Genomic DNA, 11397 nt, shown 5'->3' on the forward strand with positions numbered 1-11397 from the left:
TAATTGCTTCATTCTAGTAACATGTACATGTCTGATCGAACGCTATGTTTGCCCGCTTCGCGAGAACGCATTTAAATCTCGCGCTCTCGTTCTCGCTGTCCCAAAAATCGTACCCCAGGGATGATTTGTTTTGTCCGGAAACCACAACCGTTTGTGTGTCCTACGCCCGGCATAGTTTTGTGGCAGGACTCCAGCGCCGCGTGAGAACGTCGACCCTCACGGGGAAGCGTGACAGAGGGACAGACGGAAGCACATAAGAGTGCGAACGAGATAGAGAAAGGAGTCTCTAAGTCGGTACCGCCAGATAGATACGAGCCACTCTCTGATGGTTTCCAAGACCTCGAATCGAGTTGCACAAGTGTTCGTGTATTCGTCGAATCATCCGTCATTTATTGGTACGCGTCGACTAGCGGATTTATGAATTTCGAAAGTTATGAGTTTTCTGTATGATCTGCTCACTGTCTCCAAGGCCCAACGCAAGCCTTTTCCTCCGGTAGACCAACGTGGAAGAACGTCCGCTACACCTCAAGTGTCTTACTACAAGAATATCTAAGCTATACAAAAACTTGGAGAACGCTTAAAGGGTGTGGGTCGCTCTACTATACTGCTGCCCAATCGGTCCCTGCCTGGTCCGCCCTCCCAGTCACACGAGCAAGGATTGATTCAAATCGTTTTACTGTTCGGCGTCTTGGTTCTGGGCCTGGCAGTCGCTGTCGTTGTCCTGACCGTGCCTGGCGGAATCCTCGTGCACTCTGTCACGCGCACCGGGCCGCCGGCCACCGCTCCTGCCCCCTCGCGCGCCGTCGTCCTCCTCGGCTTCCCACACTCCCGCCCCTCAAGGCCCGGTCTTCGGGGGGCCCCGGGTGCTCTCTGGTTTTGGCCGAGGAGTTGTTCCACCTCGGCCATGATGGCGTCGTCGGAAGTCGAGGGGGACGAAGGGGGCTGGTGGACGACACTGGCCCGATGGCTTGGGCCGCAAGATGTGGTGGCGGCCGATGTTGTGGGGGCCGTCGTGGTGGCGGGTTTGATAACAGCGGCTGCGGCAGCCGGTGCGGCGGCACGGTTTTCGGGAGGCCGGGCTGGCTGGACGGAGGCCGAGGCAGCGGGAGCCAGGAGGTCCGGGCGGCTTGTCCTCAGGGTCTGGACCGCTGCCGCCACGTTGTCCGGGAGGGGCTGTGCCTCCAGCAGGTCAGAATGGAGTCGACCTGCTTCATGGGTTTCCAGATGTATTATCGGGACCCCGCACAGCCAGCAGGTGTCAGGCGCTCCCAAGACCCGTGGCGCCGCCGGCTGCGTGATGGCCACGGAACGGGACTGGGACTTGGTGGTCGGGCTGGCCAGGCGTTGGTCTGGGTTGATGCTTCCAACGTCGGCGGGAAACGAAGTGGACCGCCCCTCCGTCCTCCCACGCCGTCCACGTGGCCACGGTGTGGCAGGGGGGCCGACTCCAGGCAGGTCCCCCGGTCGTAGACGGACCCGCTCCGTGGGGCGGGGGCTCCGTCGCGGACGGCCCTGCCTGGTGCCGCGATGTTGCTGCAGACGGCCCTGCCCCGTGCCGCGTAGGCCTGCCGGCTGCTGGGCTCGCGGTACCTGCGGAGCCCGGGCGGCGCTGGCCCGCTCCGACGTTCGGCCATCCCCGGTGTTGACGCCTCCCTGGGCGGCCGCCCCGAGGGTTTGGTCGACCGGACCACTGGGGTCCAGCCACCCTGGGGCCTGGCCCGTCCGGTGGGCGTCCTGGGTGTGGCCCCCTGGGGCGGTTTCTCCAAGGAGGCATCCTGTGTAGAAAGAACACTGCCAGACACCGGAAAATCATCACTTTTTGTGGCCGAATGTGGCGGCGGCGGTAGTTTTTATTCACTACGTATAGAGGGACCTCCCCCGTAAAGAACCCCCACATTAAAATGGCGCATCAAACGTGGGGCCCGTTCGGTATGCCTCTGCTTCTAGTCGTCCCCAGAGAGTCCCACGGATTCGTTGAGCGGGTTGTTCAGTAACGCTAAAGATCCCCGTTGAGACTAAGCATGTTGGAATTTTGGTGACTTGTCTCACAGTAGAGCTCGTAGACACGTGGACGGAACGGGACGCTGACGATTTCATCGAGTACCTAATGGTATATGTAGCCGTTTTGGAGCGCGGCTATGGAATATGGCCGTCCCGCCCACAGGGTTTGGATCCCTTCGCTTGTGCAAAAGATGGACTAGGTTTACTCCATCGTTACCTGTTCAGAAGGAAACTCACGCGTTGAGCAACGCAGCGAGTGGTTTTGCCGCATCGCTTGCTCCGAGATGAGAAGGGCACCCGAGGTATAAAGACGCGAGCGTCGTGTCTTACTTCCAGGCTTACTCGGCGAGATACAAACGAGGAGGCTTGCCCGGTTCACATCGCTGACTTGAAAGGATACTACCGTTGTCGCGATGGGGAAGACGTATAACATGAGGTTGCGGTAGGACACAAGAAATCCCCTGTTCTTTGCGACCCAGGAGCGAGCTCTGGAATGCAGACTTGCTGAGTTAGCCGCATGGTACACGAACCCGTCGGCAAGCAATTAGGCGGTGGAGGTTATGGCCACGGCCACAGTCTGCGGCAGAGTACTTGTTCGTTATGTGTTGTTTTAACACTTCGTTCTGCGCAGAATAGCCTCTAGGAAAGACTGCCGTAGACGGCGTAACCCAGGAAGCCCACCGGGATGGAAAACTGGCCATTCGTTTTCCCAAGTGCTCAGGGTGGCTGACAGTTGTTCGGCCTGACGAACGCTTCAGGCGGGCAGTTCTAAGCCCGCTGTGACCTCTAAGCAGAACGGGACAAGTCCGTCTGCGTCGGCCTGACCAGCTTAGAGCAAGCACCCTGCTGCATCGCGGTGAGTGGGACAGCGAGCGACAGACAGGTCGGCATTGTCTGCCGGCTTCGCTAGCCACCACCACCTACGCCGCTTTCGGACGCTGCAACGTGGCCACTCCGGCAACAGCAACAGCGGCCGCCCATGAAGACCAGCGGCTCCCTGAGGCTTATGAAGTCCCCCGAGGTCCGGGCCTTGAGGGAGGGAGTGTGTGGGAGCCGGGGGTAAAAGACGAGGCAGATTGCACGTGACAGGCGGTCGGCGGAGAAGACACGAGCTGGCGCAAGACATTGCGTGCTGAGCGAGGCTGGTAGCTGGACAAGGAACGTCGAATCCAAGCTGCCTGGCCTAGGCTTGGCCTGGCCCATAACAAACCCCGGAGCGGTCCACCAGCGAGATCTGGAGCAAGACCGGTGGAAACGGCGAGCCCGGGCCATATGACCTGGGCTATGACGATCCCGGGGTGGTTCCGCAGCGAGACTCGGGCATTGATAGCCCGGGACAGCCAGCCTACGCAGCGCCGGCGTAGGAAAAGCGATCCGCAAGCCTGGACACGGACTGCGACTGTGAGCTCTGATCGACGGGCGACAACAAGGGTCGGCGGGCCGGGACTACCGGCTCTCGACGACGGGCAACCGGAAGGTACAGTAAACCCATTCGCTGTCTTCTCGTTGCAGTGTGTAACTCCCTGGGTGACGGCCGGAAGGCATACCGATCGGGCGGCGATTATTAATATAGAGGGATCTCCTTAAGGAACCCCCACGTCCGCTTTCGGACGTTGCAGCGTCCGAAAGCGGCGTAGGTGGTGGTGGCTAGCGAATCCGGCAGACAATGCCGACCTGTCTGTCGCTCGCTGTCCCACTCACCGCGATGCAGCAGGAGGCTTGCTCTAAGCTGGTCCGGCCGACGCAGACGGACTTGTCCCGTTCCGCTTAGAGGTCACAGCGGTCTTAGAACTGCCAGCCTGAACCATTCGTCAGGCCGAACAACTGTCAGCCACCCTGAGCACTTTGGAAAACGAATGGCCAGTTTTCCCTCCCGGTGGGCTTGCTGGGTTACGCCGTCTACGGCAGTCTTTCCAAGAAGCTATTCTGCGCAGAACAAAGTGTTAAAACAACACACAAGGCACAAGTACTCTGCCGCAGACTGTGGCAGTGGCCATAACCTCCACCGCCTAATTGCTTGCCGACGGGTTCGTGTACCATGCCGCTAACTCAGCAAGTCTGCATTCCAGAGCTCGCTCCTGGGTCGCCAAGAACAGGGGATTTCTTTTGTCCTACCGGAACCTCATGTTATACGTCTTCCCCATGGCGACAACGGTAGTATCCTTTCAAGTCAGCGATGTGAACCGGACCCGACTCCTCATTTGTATCACACCGAGTGAGTTTATAAGTAAGCCGTGACATTCGCGTCTTTACCTCATAGGGCCCTTCCCATCTGTGAGCAAGCGATGCGGCGAAACCGCTAGCTGCGTTACTCAGAGGGTGAGTTCTTCTCAGGACCAAGTCATCAACCTTGAATTCCAAGTGCCTGTGGCTCTTGTCATACTGCGCCGCTTGCTCGATCCTTGCGGCATCAATATTCTCTCCGGCATCGTGCAGCGCCCCAGACAAGCGGTTCGTTAGCTGTTCCGCGTACCTAGAGAGCGGGCATCCTGGTGTTCCTTGGTTGCTCCGTAACTCGTTCTCCAGCGGAGATGGGATCTCTTTACCCAGGTTCAGAAACGCTGGCGTGAAACCAGTCGATCTGTTCACGGTATTCCGGATGGCAAAACCCATCTCAGCGATGTGCTCATCCCAGTCTCGGTGTCTCTCCGTTAGCGCGATCAGCACGCTTTTGATATTCCGATTCACACGCTCAGTGATATTGGCTTGGGGATGGTACTGTGTTGTCCTCTTGTGCTTTATGTTCAGCGCCAAGCAGGAGTCTACGAACACTTTACTAGTAAAATAACTAGCGTTATCACTAATGAGACACCTGAGTGTGCCGAAACGTAGGAAAGTATCCAGTAACTTTTCCCAGATCCGCTCTGAAACCAGCTTCCTCAGTGGGTACAGCTCTTCCCACTTTGAGAAATGATCGGTAATAACCAAGAGGTACTGGTTTCCCCGCGGACTTCTCGGCAGTGGGCCGATGATGTCGCAAGCGACGATCTCCCACGGGTGGTGACTCTCCACCGACTGCATCAAGCCCGGAGGCTTGCCCCCTCTGGGCTTCGATTTCTGGCAGGCTGGACAGCTGCGGGCGTATCGGAGTGCGTCTTGCCTCATCCCCGGCCAGGTCGCGGCACGGCATAACTTATGAAAGGTCTTGCTGCCACTGCCATGACCTGCCAGAGCCGAGTCGTGAAAGTACCCGATAAACCTCTTCCGTAGTTTCTTGGGAATCACCACCCTGAAGGGAGACTCATTACCCTCCCCTTCATCGATCGTTGGGATGTAGCGAAGCAATAAGCCGTCTTCGCCCAGCAGATATGAATCAAATTGATCATTAACTCGACCGCCAGCCTTCCCGGTGTCGGTCGCAATTTCAGCCAGTTTACCCAACACCCGCTGTCAAAAACCATCTGCTTTCTGGGCCTCGACAAGCTCTTCCTTGCTGACCACTTCACCCCAAGCGACGATCCTTTGCTCCTTCGTGCCGCGCGCTAAGGCTGCTACGAGTGCCGGTTGCTTCGCCTCCTCCCAACCGTCCGTGAGGGACCTCACCCCTGCATCCGGAGACATTCTCCTGTTCTTCCCGCGCTTCTCGTTACACTCTGGTTGCGTCACCTCCTCCCAACCACCATCCTGGGGCGCCCGAGAGAGCGCATCCGCGACCTTGTTGGTCGATCCCTTTCGGTACTCAACCGTGTACGAGTAGCGCTGCAAGGTTAGTACCCGGCGGGCCAGCCTTCCCGCGGGCTCTTTTAGCCTCTGAATCCAGGTAAGTGCTGCGTGATCAGTCTGAATAACGAAAGTCGTACCATCTAAATAGAGGTCGAACTTCTTCAGAGCAAACATGACGGCCAACCCCTCCTTTTCCGTCACGCTGTAGTTGCGTTGCGACGGTGTGAGCGTTCGACTAGCGAATGCCACAGGGCGCAACTGTCCATCGTGCTCCTGTAGCAATACTGCTCCGACACCGTAGTCGCTCGCATCTGTCTGCACAACAAAATGCCGATTAAGATCTGGTAACCGAAGGCTAGCGGTGCTTGCTATTGCCCTCGCGAGAGAAGAGAAGGCACCACCCTGCTCTGGACCTCAGACCCACCTGAAACCTTTCTGGAGCAGCAGATTCAATGGCCACGCCAGCTCCGCGCACATCGGGATGAACTGCCGGTAAAAGCCAACCATCCACAGAAACCTTTGAAGGCTCTTTACATCGTGCGGTGGTGGATAATCAAGAATGGCCCTCAATTTCTCATCGTTCGGCTTCAAGGTACCATTGTCTACGACAAAGCCTAAAAGATTTACCTTTGAGGCGGCCAGTTGCACCTTTCTTGGATTAATTGTTAGACCGGCCTCACTCATTCGCCTTAAGACGATCTCGAGATGAGTTAGGAGCTCTTTGAACGACTTGGAGAATACCACAACGTCATCCATGTAGGCCATGGCGAAGTTAAATTTTGCATCGCCCAGCACGATGTCCATGAGCCGTTGGAAACTCGCCGGCGAGTTCGACAACCCAAACGGAAGACGCGTAAACTCAAATAAATCCCTGTAACAGGTGAACGCCGTCTTTTGGACATCGTCTGGCGCCACCTGGATCTGGAGAAAGCCCCGGCTACAATCCAGCGTGGTGAAAACCCTCGCGCCTCCAAGCGAATACATTATAGACTCAATAGAGGGAAAACGATACGCGTCCCTTCTAGTGACCTCATTCAGTCTTCGGTAATCAACGCAAAGGCGCGCGGTGCCGTCTTTTTTTGGCGCCAAAACTACTGGAAACGCCCAGGGACTCTGCGATGGCCGCACCGCCCCTGTGTCCAGCATCTCCTCGAGAGCCGCGTCTAGAAGGGCCCGTTTGTGTACGCTTAGTGGTCCAGGATTACACCCCCACGGCCTGGCCTCTCCTGTATCTATCCTATGTTGTAAAACAGTCGTAAGCCCCGGTCTCTCGGTAAACATAGCTGCGTGTTGGGACAAGGCGTTCGCTAGCATCCGCCGTTGGTCGGCGGACCCATCAAAAGACGCAATTATCATTTAGACGTTCCCGGGCACGACTCGCGCAGCTAATACCTGCTCCTGGTGTGACGCAGCGACCGAACGTTCCATTCCCTGCACCAGAGATGATGGGGCAACAAAGGGAATAAGAGGAGAAAACGCACTATAACGATACCCGTTGTTCCTCAAGTCCAGGATTATGCCCTCACGACAGACGAAGTCCTGCCCCAAAATAACAGGAATCGACATACCGGGCAAGTAAACGAAACGTTGCCTCCTTCGTCTGCCGTCAAGGCCAAGGTGAAGGCGCATCGCCCCTTGCGCTTCGGCCAATCCTGTCGCTAAACGCAGCGGAGTTACAAGTTCCCGCGCGCAAAGGTTCCTGTTACGGCAGTCCTCGTACACATTATCGCCAATTAGAGAAAGGGTAGAACCGGTGTCAATTAGTGCCGAATATTCTCTACCACCGATCTCTACACGCACGTACGGGCCCTTCTCAGGATTCGTGCCCTGAGCCCGACACGCCGACGGGGCCATCGCCACGCGGTCGCCGGCCACAATTTCCGCCCTGTCGGCACACTGATACTGGGCCTCGGCAGCGGCCGGCAACCTCGACTCAGAGGACCTGATTAGTGGCGCCGGCCTCTGGCGTTTCCCTGGGAACCCTGAGAACCAGACGCTACCCACGTGCAATGCCGCCTGATGTGCCCAAGACGGTGACAGTTGTAACACCTGACTTGTGGCCGGTCGTTGCGCGCAACCTGTCCATCGTTACTCTCACGCGACACTTCATCTGTGGCAAACCGCGGTAAGTCATGATTCCCTCGACTGTCGTGACCAGTCGCGCCTCTGCGGTGGTTGACCACTGCGCCACCCCTACGGGTCTGCACTCGGGCCGAGTTTGCGTTGGCTGCCCTGCGCCTTTGCTCGTAAGCGAAGAGGTCCAAAGCCCGGGGCGTTATGGCTACCCCGTGACCGCGCTCCGCAACGGCCGTATACGCAGTGCGGGACTAGATGTGAGTGTCTGCGGCACGTCCTGCCCACGCGCATCTTGGCTCTAGGAACTCCTCGGCCCTCGGAGGGGGGCGGTACTGCAGCTCAGCGAGCAAGCCCGCTTGAACATTTCGCGCCTCTCTGGCAAGTGCTTCCAGATCCGCGAAATCCCGTCCGCGCAGATAGGCTTCGAATTTAGGGTGACATTGCCGTATCGCTCTAGCTACCTTCTCTGCGTCAGACGCGGATGGTTCGGCCCTCGAGTAGAGCTCCTGGAGCGCGCGAACGTACTCCACGAGGCTCTCGTCGGGGTGCTGAGTGCGATTAGCTAGTTCGTCCCTAATCCGCATCTCGTAATCAGGGGGCAAAAATTCCTCCCTAAACCGCGTCCGGAAGTCCGCCATCGATAGAAACGGTCGTTGCAACCGTCTCCAGCGCGACGCGTCGCCCGTTAACGCGATTGGCACGATCTGCACCAAGGCCGTTTCGTCTGAGGCTCCCAACGCGGCTACATACGCGTCCAAGTCCTGTAAGAAATCGTGGACCGATTTCCCGTTGGAATATCCCGCGTAGGTCGGCGTCGGTACGGACAACCGCGGTCGGGGCAGAGACGTAGGCGCGGCACTCGCGACTCCTGGAGCCGTCGCGATTTGTCGCGAGAACGTCTCCATCATCGCCGTCATGGCGCGCATAAACTCGCCGATACCTGCCGCACCTCCAGCTGGAGCTGGTGGTAAAATCCCAGCATCTGGAAATGTTCCGTACTAGAGCCTTCTCCGGCCCCTGCAGCGTCAGACGGTTCCTGAATTCCGCTCTCAGACGAGTCGTCCTCGTCCCTATTGGGGGTCGACCTCGTCTTGGGGGGCATCGTTAGCGTTTACCCTTCTACACCACGCTGAACGCTCAATAGATCTCTGTGACTCCCCGGGACGAACAGAACAAGCAGCAGACCAATCGGGCCCCACGTTGGAAGCGCCAGTTGTGTGGGTCGCTCTACTATATCTGCTGCCCAATCGGTCCCTGCCTGGTCCGCCCTCCCAAGAAGTCACACGAGCAAGGATTGATTCAAATCGTTTTACTGTTCGGCGTCTTGGTTCTGGGCCTGGCAGTCGCTGTCGTTGTCCTGACCGTGCCTGGCGGAATGCTCGTGCACTCTGTCACGCGCACCGGGCCGCCGGCCACCGCTCCTGCCCCCTCGCGCGCCGTCGTCCTCCTCGGCTTCCCACAAGGGGCACAGGCAGGTCAAGGTCAAAATAATATTTTCTGTTAGTTACCGAAACGATTAAAAACGATGCATTATTTTCGAAATTCGGAACTTGGAAACTCAGTATTAGTGAAGTAACAAACAATTTTCCAAAGTCGTAATTGAAGTTCCCGCATGTCCGCGGGAGTGCAGTGACGTCAAAGATTGAATCGTCCTGCAACGCGAGTTTCTCTCACGCCTCCGAACCATCCCAATCCAAAGTGTCATGTTCGCCCGCGTCTCGCGATCAAACTCTCTTTTCCGTGCCTGCCGCCTGTCGCTGTGAGCAGACGACGCTTCACTTTCGAGTTTGGAGTTCTTTTAGGATTCTTTCAGCGAACTCAAACTCTTGGAAAAGGTGTGAGGTTGAAGAGAACACGCAGTGAACTTTTGTGAACGACGTGAGGAGCCACGTCAGCCGCGTTCTGCGTGAAAGGCTGCCCCGGCGGAGTCAACCGAAAACTGCGGTATACAGACACCAAACCCAGTTGTTTTGGCCGTTTGATGATTTCCTTTTCGAAGTCTGAGAGGTCGTCGGGCACCTAAAAAGAGACCTTCGTCTGATTCCTCGATTCACCGATCATACCAGTGCTATATGTGCCGAGTGCCGCCAGCGCCGCCATGTTTTCCGAGGGAGGATAAAAAGGCCAGGAAGCGACATCACTCCGGACTCCGACTCTCTGTTTTTCAAAAAGTAGGGCCGCAGTTCGTTTGCAATAGCGTTAACAACATGTTTTACGATGGCCGTTATTAAATATTATAAAAATGTCGCTTCCCTAGCTTCTAAATTTTATAATTCTTGACGTCACAAAGAAACAGAAGCGAGGATGTGAGAAGCGGGCAAAACGGGTATTTCTTTTGTCTATCACTAGAACTTGCATCGTTTTAGACAACAAAAAATATGACCTTCAGGGTGCCGTGCCCTTTTAAGCTTCGTCCTTAATTTACCGAGTTTACCCAATTATCCAATTTGGTTGTTACCTAAGGAAGAACGTTTCAGCTACGGATCTTTCTAGGCTAAAACATAAAAAGGCTAATATCAGCAACCAGCTAGCAGATCAAATGGAGTACACAATGTTTTTGTTTTTAATGTTTGTGTTTTACGCAAATGCATAACAGGCGCTTGCAACCCCGGCAACGCTAATTCCCAGTTGACTCATCCTACCAACATATTGCGCGATGGGGCAATTCAGTATGTAAACATCGTAAGGCGGCTACTACTACAGTGAAGCAACACATTTAGTGTCGTTTCATAGTAGGAAGGAAGGCACTCACTTTTAATATTGGCGCGCGCCGAGTAGGCAGCGCGGCCGTAGCCTAACGGTTATCGCTCTTGCCTCCCACGCGAAAGGCCAGGGTTCGATTCCTGGCCGCGGCGACGCATTTTTTTGTTGACACTGTAATGTGATGTTTTCGTGAATTCGAGAACCGTCTAGCTGATTCGAGGTTAGAATGTTCTACGCGTCGAACCTCCTACGTCGAGTGCTCCAGAAGCCAACGCGTGTTCAAAAGCGGCTCCGCGTGGCGAGCCGGAGTCAGTTTCGCCCCAACGTTCGACTCTGCTGTCACGCCGACTTCGACGCCCGCGACGCTCTGTTATTATCTTTTGTACCCTTTTATTTTTAGACACAAGTTCGCCCCATTAAACGTTTAGTTTCTTCAGTCTTTATCGCCTCATCAATCGTCATTCGTGACAATATGAGTAACGAGTAACCTACCTAGTTACTACTTTTTAAACGAGTAACGAGGAAGAGGATTTAGTTACTCGTTTTATTAACGTGTATTTGTCTGGTCACAAGACCAGTAGGTGTGAGGGATGGAGGGTTATACACCGTGTTGGGGCAGAGGTGAGGGAGTCGGAACGTTTGTAAATTTGGTGTGGAAGATGTGCTTTGATGAAAAGGAGTTGTTCTGGAATGCCGGACGACAGTTTCTTGCTTTTGCAATGTGGTCGTTCGAGTGCGGGGCTAAAGGCTCAGCTCATGCGCTGGTTTTTGAAGCCTCGACCTTCACAGGGCTCGCTAAGAGCTTTTGCTCTGCCTGCCAAGTAGATGTCCGTCCATGGCTTGACCGGCCACCTACTTGTCAAGAGCGCAAATTTGCTCCAAAGGTCCGCTACCCCTCGCGCCCCTCGAAGTAGCGAAGAAAGTGTGGCTTGAGGCGTCGAAATGTTGCACTGC

General features: G+C 55.9%; 1 pseudogene; it reads right to left on the reverse strand.

Moving 5' to 3' along the window:
- Positions 1 to 687: 687 nt before the first annotated feature.
- On the reverse strand, positions 688 to 7750 carry LOC120838386 (annotated as a pseudogene).
- Positions 7751 to 11397: the final 3647 nt, after the last annotated feature.

This window comes from Ixodes scapularis, unplaced genomic scaffold (assembly GCF_016920785.2).
Source record: "Ixodes scapularis isolate PalLabHiFi unplaced genomic scaffold, ASM1692078v2 PGA_scaffold13__105_contigs__length_92229423, whole genome shotgun sequence".
NCBI lineage: Eukaryota > Metazoa > Arthropoda > Arachnida > Ixodida > Ixodidae > Ixodes > Ixodes scapularis.